Source organism: Coenobita brevimanus, chromosome 7 (assembly GCF_032717465.1).
Source record: "Coenobita brevimanus isolate Jiangsu-jjx chromosome 7, ASM3271746v2, whole genome shotgun sequence".
In the NCBI taxonomy this organism is placed as follows: Eukaryota; Metazoa; Arthropoda; class Malacostraca; order Decapoda; family Coenobitidae; genus Coenobita; species Coenobita brevimanus.
Window position 1 is genome coordinate 33,873,736 of NC_136960.1, and position 18,139 is coordinate 33,891,874.

Here is an 18,139-nt window from a genome sequence, read left to right on the forward strand (position 1 = left end):
CAAAAGTGCGTCACATTTGAAACTGCTGAGAGGGACATGAAGGGAGAGTTTTGGAGGGAAACGGGCTGGCAAGCTGGTGCAGCAGCAGTGTGTGCACCAGCTGTTCCACTGCCAGACACAGAACCCACTCAAGAGGAAGCTGCAGCAGCTGTCACCGCCAAGAATGCAGGAAGTACACAGTGCCGTAATTGTGGCAGATGCCACAAACTGTGCATGGCAAATTGTCCAGCCAAGGATACAGAGTGTTGGAATTGCAAGATTATTGGACACATCTCCAAATGCCACAGAAAGAAAAAAACAGGTAACAGGCCTGTGACATCCTCCAGTGCAATATGGTGTGGATATTCAATGAATGCAACATTGCACAACTCCCCCAAGATTTTCATGAGTGTTTCTACACCAGGCTCTAACATCTCCCACCCAATGCTCGCAATGGCAGACATCAGGGCAGAGGTATGTGTGGCAGGTCCTAACCACTTGTCTCAGTTGGGACTGTCTGTGCACCAGCTGTCTCATCCCAGCTCAAACTTGTACCACATTGCAGGTGACAAGGTGGGAGTTTTGGAAGTGACAGATTGCATGACTGACCTAGATGGGAAGCATTCTTGCCAAAGGGTATTTTTTATCAATACAACACACCCTTTTCTGTACCCTCCTACTTTCTCTATACTCATTTCAAAGCCAAAGGTGGCTGTTGTGTATATGTACCCAACGACTTATCTTGCTCTCGTGTTCCTGAACTTGATTCTTCCGAATTCTCTACTCTCTGGCTTTGGCTCTCCTGTCATTCTCTGACTAAATATATCTGTGCTGTTCACTTATCTCCTAATTCTACTGACTATCAAAAATTCTTTGACTATCTTACTTCTACGATGGAACACATTCTATCCATTTCTCCTTTCTTTGAACTCTCCATTTTAGAAGAATTCAATGTTCACCACCACCTTTGGCTCTCCTCTCCTTTCACTGATTCACCTGGTGAACAAGCCATCTTTTCTATCCTTATGACCTAGAGCAGCTTGTACAGCATCCTATCCGTATCCCTGACCGCCATGGAGAGAGAGCTCCAACATACTTGATCTCTTTCTTACAACTAATCCTTCTGCTTACATTGCTAATCTTTCCTCTCTGTTGGGCTCCATCAGTCACAACCTTATTACCTTAAACTGTCCTATCGCCCCAGTAAGGCCTGTGAAGGAAGAAGGAACCAAAGGCAATGAGCCCACAAAACTGTTCCACCTAAGAGAAAAACAAAATACAAGACTGAGCCAAAATCAAGATCCAATCATTTTGAGATGCCTGGACACACTGCGTTTGAAAGACTGGAGATCATAGGAAGCAGGAAATACAGACAGAGGGAGACAGTTCCAGAGTTGACCTGTTGCATAAATGAAGGACTGGGAATAACGGTTAACTCTTGCATTACAGAGTTGGACAGAAAAGGGATGAGAGTTTGCTGCTAGACAGGTGCTATGCGCCCATCGTAGAGGTGGAGGAATGCATGCAGACAGTTCAGAGGAGCAGTGACCATTGAAGCAGTGATAGAAAAGAGATAAAGATGCAACAGTGCGGTGAAGAGACAGAGGTTGAAGGGAGTCAGTAAGAGGAGGAGAGTTAATGAGGCAAAAAGCCTTTGACTCCACCCTATTGAGAAGAGCTGTATGTGGGGAGCCTCCTCAAACATGAGAGTTGTACTCCACGCAGGGCCAGATAAAACCCCTGTATAGAGTCAACAATTGTGCAGGGGTAAAGAAGGAATGGAGTCAGCTTAGCACACCCAATCTCTTGGAAGAAGATTTTACAAGAGATGTATTATGATCTTTCCAAGATGTCTCGAGTAAATGAAACCCCAAGCATGTTCAAGGATGATGCAGGATTAAGCTGAATATTATTAAACATTAGTTGGTATACCTGTGGAAGATTTTGTCGGGTTGACAGGTGCAAAAACTGAGTCTTTGATGCATTAATAACAACCAGATTATTTTTTCCCCAGTTAGAGATATGAGCCAAGTCAGACATTAGGTGTGGCATAGCCTTATCCCTTGTTTGTTGAAGTAACTGCTGAGATGGACGTTGCGGGAATCAAATGGAGAGGTGAAGGGTGGAGTCATCAGCATTTGAGTGGATACGGTTAGATGTACAGCTTAGAAGGTCAGTGACGAATAAAAGGAAGAGAGTTGGTGTTAGGACAGAGCCCTGAGGAACACCACTGTTAATAGATCTAGGAGAAGAATAACGGCCATCTACAACAGCGGCTATAGAACAACCAGAAAGGAAGCTAGAGATGAAGGCACAGATAGAAGGATAGAAACCGTAAGAGAGTAGTTTGGAAATTAAAGATATATGCCAGACTCGATTGAAAGCCTTTGCGATGTCAAGTGCAATGGCAAAGCTTTCGCCAGAGTCCCAAAAGGAGGATGACCAGGAGTCAGAAAGGTAGGTGAGAAGATCGTCTGTGGAGCATCCCTGATGGAACCCATACTGACGATCAGAAAGAAGGTTGTGATAGGAAAGATGCTTTAAAATTTTTCTGTTAAGAACGGACTCGAAAACTTTCGAGATACAGGATGTTAAAGCAATTGGACGATAGTTAGAGGGTTCGGAATGGTCACCCTTTTTGGGGACTGGTTCAGAGAGCAAACTTCCAGCAAGAAGCAAAGGTACAAGTTGATAGACAAAGGCGAAAGAGTTTGCCTAGGCAGGGGGTAAGCACAGAAGCACAGTTCTTGAGAACAACAGGACGGACTCCATCAGGCCCACATGCCTTATTAGTATTGAGGCCTGTGATGGCAGAAAATACATCAGTGAAGAAATTTTAATGTCAGCCATGAGGAAGTCAGAGGGGGGAAGTGATGGAGGAACAGCACCGGAATCGTCTAAGGTGGAATTGGAGGAGAATGAGTGAAGGGATCTGCTTTATCAGTAGAAGAAATAGCTACAGAGCCATTAGAGTAGAAAAGAGGAGGGAAGGATGATGAGGTAAAGTTGTTAGAAAGGTTTCTGGCAAGGTGCCAGAAGGAGCGGGAAGAATTCGATTTAGAGAGATGAGAGCATTTAGTACGGATGAAATTATTTTTAGCAAAGCGAAGAACACACTTAGCACAATTCCGGGCAAAAACGTATAAAAGATGTGATTCAGGTGTGGGTTGGCTCCGGTACCTTTTATAGGCCCTCTCCTTGTTGTGGACAGCATTAGAACAAGCGTGATTAAACCAAGGCTTTCGTGCATTAGTCAAAGGATATGAGAAAGGAATATATGCTTCCGTGCCCAAGAGAATAACCTCCGTAATGCGCAAGGCACACCCAGATGGCTCACGGCCATGGAAGCAATAATCATTCCAGAGAAAATCAAAGAAGTACTGCCTGAGGGCCTCCCAATCAGCAGCTCCAAAGTGCCACAGATGACGTTTCTTTGGAGGGTCCACAGGCGGTACCGGATCGATAGGACAGGTTAAGGTGATAAGGTTGTGATCAGAGGAGCCCAATGGAGAGAAAAGATTAACAGTGTAAGCAGAAGGATTAGTTGTAAGGAAGAGATCAAGTATGTTGGAGCTCTCTCCAAGATGGTCAGGGATACGGGTAGGGTGCTGTACAAGCTGCTCTAGGTCATTAAGGATAGAAAAGATGTAGGCTTGTTCACCAGGTGGATCAGTGAAGGGAGAGGAGAGCCAAAGGTGGTGGTGAACATTGAAATCTCCTAGAATGGAGATTTCAGAGAAAGGAGAAATGGATAGAATGTGTTCCATCGTAGAAGTAAGACAGTCAAAGAATTTTTGGTGGTCAGTAGAACTGGGAGATAAGTAAACAGCGCAGATATATTTAGTCAGAGAATGACATGAAAGCTGAAGCCAGAGTGTAGAGAATTCAGAAGAATCGAGCTGAGGAACACGAGAGTAAGATAAGTTGTTGCGTATATATACACAACAGCCACCTTTTGCTTTGAAATGAGTACAGAGAAAGTAGGAGGATACAGAAAAGGGTCTGCTGTCAGTTGCCTCAGACAGCTGAGGCTCAGTTAGAAAAAGAAGGTGAGGTTCAGAGAAGGAGAGGTGGTGCTCAACAGAGTGAAAGTTAGAGGAAAGGCCGCGAATGTTGCAGAAATGAAGAAGAAGAGAGTCAGACAGTGGTTCCCGGCATCTTGAGTCATCACCAGGAGAGGGGCAGAAGGTGGGGGCATTTATGGTCCCCCCTCCCCCAGGGAACTCCGAGGTTATGTTATCCGACGATTTTTTTTTTTTTTTTTTTTTTTTTTTTTTTTTTGAAAAGGAAGTGTGGTGTGCACTGTGCATGTAGTTTGGTGTTGATAGTTAGAGAAACTTGTATTGGAGAGCATGCTGGCCTACTGTCTCTGTTACTGAGACATTGAAAGAGTTCAGCAAAGGGGGATGGTCGGGACCTAGTCCCGAGGGCTGATGAAACAGGAGCTCCAGCTCTCCCTGTCATCAGCTTTCCATCCACCTTGGGAGTACTCCCCTGCTCGACTGGTGTTACAGTCTACTCCTCAGGCAGTACTTCTTTGATTTTCCCTGGAATGATTATTGCTTCCATGGCAGGGAGCCATCTGAGTGTGCCTTGTGCATTATGGATGTTATTCTCTCGGGCATGGAAGCATACATTCCTTTCTCATATCCTTTGACTAATGCAAAAAAGCCTTGGTTTAATCACGCTTGTTCTAATGCTGTCCGCAACAAGGAGAGGGCCTATAAAAGGTACCAGAGCCAACCCACCCCTGAAACACATCTTTTCTATGTTTCTGCCCGAAATCGTGCCAAGTCTGTTCTTCGCACTGCTAAAAATAATTTCATCCGTACTAAATGCTCTCAACTCTCCAACTCAAATTCTTCCCGCTCCTTCTGGCACCTCGCCAAAAACCTTTCTAACAACTTTACCTCATCATCCTTCTCTCTTCTTTTCTACTCTGATGGCTCTTCTACTGATAAAGCAGATCTCTTCGCTCGGGCTTTCTCCTCCAATTCCACCTCAGATGATTCTGATGCTGGACTTCCATCACTTCCTCCCTCTGACTTCCTCATGGCTGACATTAAATTTTCTTCAGCTGATCCATTTTGAGCCATCACAGACCTCAATACTAACAAGGCATATGGGCCTGATGGGGTCCCTCCTGTTGTCCTCAAGAACTGTGCTTCTGTGCTTACACCCTGCCTAGGTAAACTCTTTCGCCTTTGTCTATCAACTTGTACCTTTCCTTCTTGCTAGAAGTTTGCTTTCATTCAGCCAGTCCCAATGAAGGGTGACCATTCCCATGCCTCTAACTATCGTCCAATTGCTTTAACATCCTGTATCTCAAAAGTTTTCGAGTCAATTCTTCTATCTATCTATCTATAGCCCGACGCCCTAATCCCGCAAAGGGTGGCCACAGACAAAACGCCTCCAAGTCACTCTGTCACCCACCATTTGACTCCCCTCCCCCCAACTCACCCCCCCCTCCCTCGTATACCTCTCAACTCCATCCCTCCACCTCATCCTCGGTCTACCCCTCCCTCTCCCTCCCTCCACCTCACCTACATACACCCTCTTAGTCAGTCTTTCATTCTCCATTCTCTCCACATGTCCAAACCACCTCAGTGTATTTCTCCTAATCTTTTCAACCACATCCACATCAACCCCACAACGTTCCTTCACTTCTTCATTCGTCAACCTGTCCCTCCACGTCACTCCACATGCTCCTCTCAAGTAACTCATTTCCACTGCTCTCACTCTTGACTTGTTCCCCTCTTGCAAGGTCCACGCCTTGCTTCCATACGTCAGGGTAGGGATCACAATTCTTAACAGAAAAATTTTAAAGCATCTTTCCTATCACAACCTTTCTGATCGTCAGTATGGGCTCCGTCAGGGATGCTCCACTGGCGATCTTCTCACATACCTTTCTGACTCCTAGTCATCCTCCTTTTGGGACGCTGGCAAAAGCTTTGCCATCACACTTGACATCTCAAAGGCTTTTGATCGAGTCTGGCATAAATCTTTAATTTCCAAACTGCCCTCTTTCGGTTTCTATCCTTCTATCTGTGCCTTCATCTACTGCTTCCTTTCTGGTCGTTTTATAGCCGCTGTTGTAGACGGCCATCGTTCTTCTCCTACATCTACCAACAGTGGTATTCCTCATGGCTCTGTCCTATAACCAGCTCTCTTCCTTTTATTCATCAATGATCTTCTAAGCTGTACATTTAACCTATCCACTCGTACACATATGATTCCACCCTTCACCTTTCCATTCAGTTCCCACAACGTCCATCCCAGCAGTTACTTCAACAAACAAGGGATGAGGTTATGGCACACTTAATGTCTGACTTGGTTCGCATCTAGGACTGAGGTAAAAATAATTCTGTCGTCTTTAATGCATCAAAGACTCAGTTTTTACATCTATCAACCCAACAATATCTTCCACAGGAGTACCTACTAAAGTTTAATAATACCTAGCTCAATCCACGAACATGCTTGGGGTTTCATTCACACTGGATTTATCTTGGAAAGATCATATTACATCTCTTGTAAAATCAGCTTCCAAGAGATTGGGTGTGCTAAGGTGACTCTGTACCTTCTTTACCCTTGCACAGCTGTTGACTTTATACATGGGTTTCATTCACCCTTGTGTATAGTACAACTCTCATGTGTGGGGAGGCTCCTCACATACAGCTCTTCTCAATAGGGTGGAGTCAAAGGCTTTTCATCTCATCAACTCTCCTCCTCTTACTGGCTCCCTTCATCCTCTGTCTCTTCACCGCAGTGTTGCCTCTTTATCTCTTTTCTGTCGCTACTTCCATGGTCACTGCTCCTCTGAACTGTCTGCTTGCATCCCTCCACCTCTACGACGGGCATGTAGCACCCATCTAACAAAAAACTCTCATCCCTTCTCTGTCCAATTCTCTAATGCAAGAGTTAACTGCTACTCCTAGTCCTTCATTTCTGCAACAGGTCAACACTGGAACTGTCTCCCCCTGTCTGTATTTCCTGTTTCCTATGATCTCCAGTCTTTCAAACGCAGTGTGTCCAGGCATCTCGAATAAACAGTTCTTGAATTTGGCTCACTTTTGTATTGTTTTTTTTTTTACCTTAGAAGGAATTGTTGTGGGCTCCTAGCCTTTGGTTCCTTCTTACTTACATAAAAAAAACAAAAAAAAAAACAGTGTTCTGTTTTTATCTCTGACAGCATGCAAAATGCTTGGCCTGGTTCCAGAGGCCTTTCCCTTCCACCTTTCTGTTAACAAGGTCACCTCAACTTTGCAAAGTTCCATATGCAAATTACCTGCCACACCAGGCAACCCTCCAAGACCATCTACACCCCCAATTCCTCTAATGGCAGAGAACATTCCACAGCTGACCAAGTGGTTGTTTGAGCACTTCACATCATCGACATTAAATGTCAAACGCAACCCCCTACCTGTGACGGCTGGTGAGCCACATCACGTTCACCTGCTGCCTAATGCCAAACCCTTTGCCTGTCATACTCCAGCCTCAGTTCCTAAACACTGGCAAGATGAGGTGAAGAAACAGCTTGATGACGATGTATGCAGAGGGGTGCTCCGCCAAGTCCTGGCCAGGGAATCTGTTGAGTGGTGTGCAAGAATGGTGGTCGTTGCAAAAAAGAATGGATAACCCCGCTGTACTGTCAACTACCAGAGGCTAAATGCAGGTGCTTACAAGAAACCCACCACATCCCAGCCCCATCTGACATGGTGTCAGGAATCCCAGTTCGGTCTTTCAAGACTTGCCGATGCATATTGGGGACTCCACCAGGTTGAACTGGATGAGGCCAGCAGATCTCACTACATTCATAACCCCATGGGGCAGATACCAGTGCCTGCACACACACGTGGGCCATCGTTCTGCGTCAGATGCCTATACCAAACGATTTGATGATGCAATCCAGGGAATCCCATGCAAGCACAAGTGGGTGGATGACACACTTCTTTATGATGACAGCATGCCTCAAGCATTCTGGCATGCATAAGAGTTTTTCGAGATTAGCGGCAAAGCTGGCATAACTCTCAAATCAGAGAACTTCAAGTTCTGCCAGAGGGAGGTGGAATTTGTGGGATTCCACCTTGACTGAGAGAAATATTTCCATACAGATGACAGACTGTCAACAGCCAAGAACTTCCCCATGCCATCACATCCAACTCTCACAGCCTGGTCAACCAGCTGGCTCCCTTCCTGGCCACGGCCCGTATCATGCAACCTTTTAGGGACCTTCTAAAGAAGCCCATAAGCAAGACAATTTACTGGGATGGCCAGCTGCAAGAGAAATTTGAGGAGTCCAGGCAACTCATCACCAAGCTGGCAAGTGATGGATTAGTATACTACAACAAGACACAACTTACAGCTGCTGTCACTGATTGGAGTAAAGATGGGATTGGCTTCGTGGTGTTGCAGCAGTACTGTTCATGTGTGTCAGCCAACACCCCTTTCTGCTGCCATGGCGGCTGGAAGTTAGCACTGTGTGGCAGCCGTCATCTGACTCAAGCAGAGTCAGGGTACACAGCCATAGAGGAGAAGGCACTGCCTGTGGCGTGGTGCCTCAGCAAAGTGCGCCTCTTCCTTCTGAGGTGTCTCAACTTCTCATAGTCCTTTGGTTAAGCTCTTCGGTGACAAGTCGCTCAAGGACATTGTGAACCCCAGGCTATTTAGGCTAAAGAAAACACACTACAGTACACACATTAAGATATCTACCAGGAAAGAATGACTGTGCTGCCAATACTCTCTCAAGGCATCCGGTTCTAAAGGATTCTCCACACGACTACCTGGCCAGGGAGGAAGCCTCGACAGTGGCAGCAGCATCCTTGGTTGCAGCACTCATCAAAGCAGACAGTATTGTCCTTGACCAGGAATTCATCACCAAGGCTGCTGCTGACGACCCAGACTACCAGTTACTGGCCAACAGAGCAGTGACAAGGGACTGGCCAGTAAGCAGGTCCATGCAGGTGCCACCACTCCACCCATTCTACAATGTCCGGGACCGTCTCTCCATGACTGGTGGACTGGTGACCTACATCTACGACCAGGGTAGTGTGTGCCTCGTGGTTCCCAAGTCCCTCTAGCACCATGTAGCAGCAAACCTGCATGCGGGTCATCAAGGTCTTGACTCCATGCTGCGACAAGCAAGACAAGCTGTGTATTGGCCAGGTTCAGGAGATTTACAGTATCATCACTCAGCCTGCACCAGGTGTGAAACCAATGCCATGTCCCAACATCATGAACCCTCACTGGCAACGCCTCGTCCTGAGTACCCATTCCAGCAAACTGTAGCAGATCTGTTCCAGTTAGATGGCCATAATTACCTTGCTTATGCATACAGGCTAACTGGGTGGATTGATATGGCTCACTTCCTGAGGCAGACAACCTCCAGCACCATCATCCAGAAGCGTAGGACTTACTTCACAAGATTAGGGGTGCCAGAAGAAATGTCAACAGATGGCAGCTTAAATCTTGTGAGTGAGGAAATGCGAGACTTCCTCCAGCGCTGGGGAATGTCAGCTTGCCTATCATCAGCATACTATCTCCAGTCCAATGGGAGAGCCAAAGCTGCTGTGAAGATAGCCATGAGAATACTGATGAACAACAGGGGGACTGGTGGCAGTCTTCATACTGACAGTGTGTCAAATGCACTGTTTCAGTACCTCAACACCCCACTCCATGGAGCCAACAACTCTCCAGCACTGTTAGCTACTGGAAAGCAGCTGCATGACTCCATCCCAGTAGCCAAACAACACTACATGATAGACTGCCACTGGAAGGCGGCTCTTTGCAAATGGGAACGGCAACTGACTGTGAAAAATGTGAGAGTTGCTGACAAGTATGGCCAAAGTGCCCATTCCCTGGATGCTTTACAAGTGGGCCAGCAAGTCAGGATTCAAGACCCTGCCCCAAAACCTTGGGATAAAACTGGTGTAGAGGTGGAGGCTGGAAGGTTTCGGCAGTACTGTGTGAGGCTACATGGTTCTGGCAGGCTCTCAGTGAGGAATCATGTCCACCTCCATCCTGTAAGCGAGCCGAACCCAACAATACCCCTGCCAGTAGCCAACCTGCAGCAGCAGCCCTCTCCTCCACTGTCACCCCATCACTTTGCCATGCCTCAGCCCCAGTTGACACAGCCATCGAGTAGGGGACATCCTCAACGCACATGGAGACAACCAAGGTGGTGCCACGATTATGAACTGTGATTGCATGTAATATCCTCATGCACAAGATAGGTGATACACCATTGTCACTGTATGCCACAGATATGTTATACATTATATTTTAATGACTGTAAACTACTGTATGTGCCCCTATTTCAGATTTTCAGAATTATGTATGTTAACCATCTAAAAATCTTGGGGACGGGGGGTTTTTTTTTTTTTTTTTTTTTTTTTTTTTTATGCGAGGAAGAAGGAACCAAAGGCCATGAGCCCGCAGTAACAGTTCCCTCCAAGAGAAAAACAAAATACAATATAGAGCCAAATTCAAGATCCGATCATTTGGAGATGCCTGGACACACTGCGTTTGAAAGACTGGAGATCATAGGCAGCAGGAAATACAGATAGAGGGAGACAGTTCCAGAGCTGACCTGTTGCATAAATGAAAGACTGGGAGTAATGGTTAACTCTAGCATTAGAGAGTTGGACAGAAAAAGGATGAGAGTTTGCTGCCAGACGGATGCTACGCGCCCGTCGTAGAGGTGGAGGAATGCAAGCAGACAGTTCAGAGGAGCAGTGACCATTAAAGTAGCGATAGAAAAGAGATAAAGATGCAACAGTGCGGTGAAGAGACAGAGGTTGAAGGGAGTCAGTAAGAGGAGGAGAGTTAATGAGACGAAAAGCCTTTGACTCCACCCTATTGAGAAGAGCTGTATGTGGGGAGCCTCCCCACACATGAGAGTTGTACTCCACACAGGGGCAGATAAAACCCCTGTATAGAGTCAACAATTGCGCAGGGGTAAAGAAAGAGCGGAGTCGGCTTAGCACACCCAATCTCTTGGAAGCAGATTTTACAAGAGATGTAATATGATCTTTCCAAGATAAGTCCCGAGTAAATGAAACCCCAAGCATGTTCAAGGATGATGTAGGATTAAGCTGAATATTATTAAACATTAGTGGGTATACCTGTGGAAGATTTTGTCGGGTTGATAGGTGTAAGAACTGAGTCTTAGATGCATTAAAGACAACCATATTATTTTTACCCCAGTCAGAGATACGAGCCAAATCAGACATTAGGTGTGCCACAGCCTCATCCCTTGCTTGTTGAAGTAACTGTTGAGATGGGCGTTGCGGGAACCGAATGGAAAGGTGAAGGGTGGAGTCGTCAGCGTATGAGTGGATAGGGTTAGATGTACAGCTCAGAAGATCATTGATGAATAAAAGGAAGAGAGTTGGTGATAGGACAGAGCCCTGAGGAACACCACTGTTGATAGATCTAGGAGAAGAACGATTGCCATCTACAACAGCGGCTATAGAACGACCAGAAAGGAAGCTAGAGATGAAGGCACAGATAGAAGGATAGAAACCGTAGGAGGGCAGTTTGGAAATTAAAGATTTATGCCAGACTCGATCGAAAGCCTTTGAGATGTCAAGTGCAATGGCAAAGCTTTCGCCAAAGTCGCGAAAGGAGGATGACCAGGAGTCTGAAAGGTAGGTGAGAAGATCGCCAGTGGAGCGTCCCTGACGGAACCCATACTGACGATCGGAAAGAAGGTTGTGATAGGAAAGATGCCTTAAAATTTTTCTATTAAGAATTGACTCGAAAACTTTTGAAATACAGGACGTTAAAGCAATTGGACGATAGTTGGAGGGTTGGGAGTGGTCACCCTTCTTTGGGACTGGCTGAATGAGAGCAAACTTCCAGCAAGAAGGAAAGGTACAAGTTGACAGACAAAGGCGAAAGAGTTTGCCTAGGCAGGGTGTAAGCTCAGAAGCACAGTTCTTGAGAACAATAGGAGGGACCCCATCAGGCCCATATGCCTTGTTAGTACTGAGGCCAGTGATGGCAGAAAATACATCCAATGAAGAAATTTTAATGTCAGCCATGAGGAAGTCAGAGGGGGGAAGTGATGGAGGAACAGCAATCGGAATCGTCTAAGGTAGAATTGGAGGAGAAAGTCTGTGCGAAGAGATCTGCTTTATCAGTAGAAGAAATAGCTACAGAACCATCAGAGTAGAAAAGAGGAGGGAAGGATGATGAGGTAAAGTTGTTAGAAAGATTTATGGCAAGATGCCAGAAGGAGCGGGAAGAATTCGAGTCGGAGAGTTGAGAGCATTTAGTATGGATGAAATTATTTTTAGTAGAGCGAAGAACAGACTTAGCACGATTCCGGGCAGAAACGTAAAGACGGTGTGATTCAGGGGTGGGTTGGCTCCGGTACCTTTTGTAGGCCCTCTCCTTGTTGCGGACAGCATTAGAACAAGCGTGATTAAACCAAGGCTTTCTTGCATTAGTCAAAGGATATGAGAAAGGAATGTATGCTTCCATGCCCGAGAGAATAACCTCTGTAATGCGCAAAGCACACTCAGATGGCTCACGGCCATGGAAGCAATAATCATTCCAGGGAAAATCAAAGAAGTACTGCCTGAGGGCCTCCCAGTCCGCGGCTCCAAAATGCCACAGACGACGTTTCACTGGAGGGTCCACAGGCCGTACCGGAGTGATAGGACAGGTCAAGGTAATAAGGTTGTGATCGGAGGAGCCCAACGGAGAGAAAAGATTAACCCGCGCCGTCCCGAGGACGTACTTCCACGTCCTCACGTTTTGTCACAGCCAGTCCCGAGGACGTACTTCAACGTCCTGCAATTGCAAGGTTCATAATTTCCACAAATTTCAAAATTCGCGGGAGATTTTCGTTTCGCCCGGGTACCCAAGCCTCCCCTACCTGCCGCCAGGCGGGCAGCGTCCTAGACCCCGCGTGACCCGCGCTCGCCCTTGTCTCGGTCACTCACCTGCCAGCAGTGACCCAGGTCAGACATGGCGCGGAAAGGTCTCTCAGATGAGCAAATTGCATCCGTCCTGGAAGCCTTCACTGGAGACAGTGATTCTCCACTCGATGATGATGTGGTGGATCGCGATTACGTCCAGCCAGAGGAAGAAATAAGTAGCAGTGATGAGGAGGTCCCTTCGCCAGGAAAAACGCGGTATGTGACATACCGTAAGGCAAGGGAAGGCCAGGCTGCTCCCCAACCACGTGCACAGCTATCTCTCCATCACGATTCTGATCAGGACGAGGATGAGGACGATGAGGATGACGGAGGGCTAGGACGTGATATCGCCGAGTGGTTGGGAAAGGAAAAAATATCACCACGTGGATCAGAAGGTGGGGCGAGACGACACCTAAGGTATGGTTCAAGTACTTTGTCTGGGGAAGTAGCAAGTGGTGTGGTGGGATTGCTGGGAGAAAGGGAAAGTGTTGTGGCGGCAGCGCGGGGTGAAAGTGAGAGTGGTGTGGGGGTAGTGCGGGGTGAAGGGGCCATTGGTGGGAGGGAGGCAGCACGAGCACGTGGTGCTCGTAGGCCTAGGGGAGAGGAGGTTGAGTCACTCCCCAGCACTTCTTTCGCCCCTGAATATGCCCAAACTTCCTCCCCACAGCCCCAGGATGTGGGGAAAGGAAAGAAAGGGAAGGGAAAGGGTAAAGGAAAAGGGAGAGGGAAGAGAAGTGCGAGTGATGAGAGGCGCCGCTCTCCACCTCCCCAACCTCCCCCACCACCCTCACCTCCCCACCCTGACGAAGGGGACGATGGTGACGTGGCTGGAGACGGTGGTGTCACGTGGAACTGGGAGGATGGGAGTAATTTTACTCCCATCATTCACCAGTTCACTGAGGAGTGGCGGTCAGGTTGCACGGCTCCAGGTGTAAATGCTGGGTCGTCACGTTTAGATTTTTCAATTTGTTTTTTGATGAGGCGTTTGTTGGGCGCATAGTAGAACAGACGAATATATTTTCACAATCCCAGCGCCTTGAAAGTGAACGCCTAGGAACCACAAGCAAGCATGCAGAACAGTATGACTTTCCCGTGACTATATCAGAGATGTTCCTATTTTTGGCCCTGGTAATCTTGATGGGTGTGGTGAAGAAAAATCAAATTCCTGCCTATTGGACAACGGACCCAATCATCCTAACACCTTTCTTTGGAAAGGTGATGGGTCGTAATAGATTTCAGTTTATTCTCGGCCGCCTCCACTTTTTGATGCAGATGATCCAGCCAATGCAAATAACACCGATAAAATGAGGAGAATTAGGCTGGTATTTGATCATTTACGGGAAATGTTCCGCTCCTCATTTTATCCCTACAGAGACCTCGTCATAGACGAGAGTCTTGTGTTGTGGAGAGGCAATATTTCCTTTAGGCAGTATATACCCAGCAAGAGACACCGTTTCGGGTTCAAGATCTTTGTTATGTGTGACTGTAAGACTGGTTATGTGCAAGACATAGTCTTGTACACGGGCGCACAGACAGATATAATAGAAGATCGGAGTATAGGACTCTCTGGGGCCGTGGTGAAGACAATGATAGAAGAGTACCTTCATCGTGGTCATGTTTTGTACCTGGACAACTGGTACACTAGCCCTCTTCTCGCTAGGTTCCTCCACCAACATGACACCGGAGTCTGTGGTACAGTCAAGAGAAACCGTCGCCATATGGTCAAGATAGGGAGGAAACTTGACAAGAATGAGGTGGTTTTCTTCCAGGCCAATAACATCCTTGCAACCCTGTGGAACCACAACAGGGAAGTTTGCCTCCTATCAACTGTTCACAGCCCCCGATGCACCGCACAGACTCCGTGGATCACCGTAGCGAGAGGAGGCGCAACGTATGGAAACCAGAGTCTGTACTTGCCTATAATCTGAACATGAGGCAAGTTGATCAGTCAGACTCGATGATTTCAAGTGTTGACTGTGCCAGGACAACGATGAAGTGGTACAAGAAACTCTTTTTCCACTTGCTCGACATCACGGTCCTGAACGCCCACTACCTGCACGCAATGACCACCGGAGTATCCGAGACCTTTGAGGGGTTTGTGAGGGAGCTGGCACGTGAAATAATCGCCAAGCATGCCCAGGAAAGACCCCCACACCGCCCCCGCGCCCCCGTGCTGCTCAGACTCCCCTACGTCTTGCAGCCCGCCACTACCCCAGCGCAATCCCTTCCGAACCAAACCGTCGTAAACCCCAGCGTCGCTGCCATGTATGTAAGCACTCGACAGTCAGACCATCAACGCAGAGAAAAGACACAAGATACGAGTGTGTCGAGTGCAATGTTGCGTTGTGCCTTCAGCCTTGTTTCAAGGAATATCATAATCTCCTACACTACTGAAACTGTGTGGGAAGGCGAAATGACGCTCATGATAATGGTAAGGCCAGTCAGTAGGTGCTAAGTCAAATATAAAGTTGAAACGGGTGTTATTTTTCAGAAAAGTAATGTATAAGATGAGAATTAGTGTAAGTGGAAAGAATTGTTATCAAAACTACACCCACTGTGTAAATCTGGTCAGTAAATATGTGATAGCAAGGAAATAAAGTGGAAACGGGTGTAATGTTAGCATGAATAAAACGTATAAGTTGAACATTACTGTAAGTTGTCATAATTGATGTCACGATTACACCCACATTCTGGTCAGTAAGTATGTGATAGGAATTATATACAGTGGATGATGTTGTAATGTTAGTAGTAAGGTATTTTATAAGTTGATTACTTGTGTAAGATGAAACAAATGATATCGCGATAACACTCCCTGTGTAAATGCAGCCATAAATATGACGCTAAGTTCCATCTTACGTTCAGAAATGATGTAATATCAATTATATCAAGTGTTTACATGTGCAATGTTAGTGTAGTATAATTATATAAGTAAAAAAATAGGTTGTAAGTTGAATTAGTTGTCATAGCGACTTCACCGTGTGTGTTACTATGCGCTATTATTACGCTATATATTTACGTAAGGCCTGAAATAATCTCAAAACAGTTCTATAAAGTTGAAAAGTGTATAATAATATTAGAAAGGTATTATGTTAGTAGAAAAAGCACAATACGAGTTGAAACATCAGTCACAGCGAGTTCACTCACTACGTAAATTAGCGCTAGCATTACGCTAAATGTTATCAAAAGGCCTGTGAATACGTAAAAACTGTTCAATATAATGTAAAATGGTATAATGTTATTATAGAAGTATTATGTAAGTAAAAAAAATTATATGTATCATGATTTTAGAATGTTAGCGATTCATCGTGACCAAGTTGGCCGATTTTGCTCGTTTCTCACGTTGGTACAATGGTTATTTCTGCTCTATTTTTGTATAAAATCCAATATACTCTTTTATCACATGTTTTTATGTTTGTAATAAATTCATTTCTACTTACTTTCATTGGTTTCCCAAACTTATAATAACATAGAAAACGTTTGATGCTCACACCGCATAGGGAGAACACGGGGCCAGGTGGGACCATCGCATACCTGGTTAAGCTAATTAGGGACCCCAGGGACCACTTTCTTTGCCACCGGCCATTGTTTCTGACCAAAAGCGAAAGTTTAAGCAAAAAAAAAAAAAAAAGGTCGAAAATTGCCCGGGATTGGGGGGTACCAGTGGTCGAAAAGTTGCCGGGACGGGGCGGGTTAACAGAGTAAGCAGAAGGATTAGTTGTGAGGAAGAGGTCAAGTATGTTGGAGCTCTCTCCAAGGCGGTCAGGGATACGGGTAGGGTGCTGTACAAGCTGCTCTAGGTCATTAAGGATAGAAAAGATGTAGGCTTGTTCACCAGGTGGATCCGTGAAAGGAGAGGAGAGCCAAAGGTGGTGGTGAACATTGAAATCTCCAAGAATGGAGATTTCAGAGAAAGGAGAAATGGATAGAATGTGTTCCATCGTAGAAGTAAGATAGTCGAAGAATTTTTGATAGTCAGTAGAATTAGGGGATAAGTAAACAGCACAGATATATTTAGTCAGAGAATGACAGGAAAGCCGAAGCCAGAGTGTGGAGAATTCAGAAGAATCAAGTTCAGGAACACGAGAGCAAGATAAGTCGTTGCGTATATATACACAACAGCCACCTTTGGCTTTGAAATGAGTATAGAGAAAGTAGGAGGATACAGAAAAGGGTTTGATGTCAGTTGCCTCAGACAGCTGAGTCTCCGTTAGAAAAAGAAGGTGAGGTTTAGAGGAGGAGAGGTGGTGCTCAACAGAGCGAAAGTTAGAGGAAAGGCCGCGAATGTTGCAGAAATGAAGAAGAAGAGAGTCAGACCGTGGTTCCAGGCACCTTGAGTCGTCACCGGGAGACGGGCAGATGGTGGGGGCATTTATGGTCCCCCCCCCTGGGGACTCCGAGGCTTGATAAGACGACGCCATTTTGGTAAATTTTGAATAGGAAGTGTAGTGTGTACTGTGCATGTAGTTTGGTGTAGATAGTTAGAGAAATTTGTACTGGAGAGCATGCTGGCCTACTCTCTGTGTAACTGAGACACTGAAAAAGTTCAGCAAAGGGGGATGGTCAGGAACTAGTCCTGAGGGCTGATGAAACGGGAGCTCCAGCACTCCCTGTCATCAGCTTTCCATCCACCTCGGGAGTACTGCCCTGCCTGTTCATAGGCAATGCCAGAGCCTTTTGAATCACAGCCCCAGGTGTCAGTCGCGCATGTCCCCACTGCTCGAAATAAAGCCAAGCGCAAGCAGCTGTGTTTCTCTTGACCCCCACACCATGCATTTTTCCTCCTCTATCAATTCCAAGATTAACTTTCCTAAGCCAGGTTACGGTGAAAATACTATAGGAACTCACCCAAAGATAATGGTATTCCAGATCATGATGTTTTCTGTGACAGCAGCACTGACTCCTGCAGGGGGGTCTTGTTGCAACCTGAAAAATTGTTCATTAGTTGCATGATCGTTTTCATTTTTCGTTTTAGTTTTTGAAGGCTCCAACATGCTTGCATGCGTCGGCCTTGGTCACCTAATGGTGGCTCTCCATGTTGCACGATCTATTGCAGCCTTCCTGTTCAGTCCCCATTCCTGAGGTCACACTTAATGACCTCGTCCCATGTCTTTCTTGGTCTACCCCTCATAACCCCACCCCCAATATTAACACTTCTCACCTTCTGCACCCAATTTTCATCCCCCATCCTCTTCACATGCCCAAACTATCTCAATCTACCTCTCCTAATCACAACACCA

The 18,139-nt window shown here is 46.2% G+C and overlaps 1 long non-coding RNA gene across 1 annotated transcript in view; it reads right to left on the minus strand.

The window, feature by feature from the left end:
* LOC145405294 (uncharacterized) overlaps window positions 1-17,847 on the minus strand; it is a 29,722-nt gene extending 11,875 nt beyond the window's left edge. The window contains exon 1 of the long non-coding RNA XR_013898328.1: window positions 17,748-17,847. This is a non-coding gene — a long non-coding RNA (uncharacterized LOC145405294). The remainder of the gene's footprint in view (window positions 1-17,747) is intronic.
* Between the last annotated feature and the right edge of the window lie 292 nt (window positions 17,848-18,139).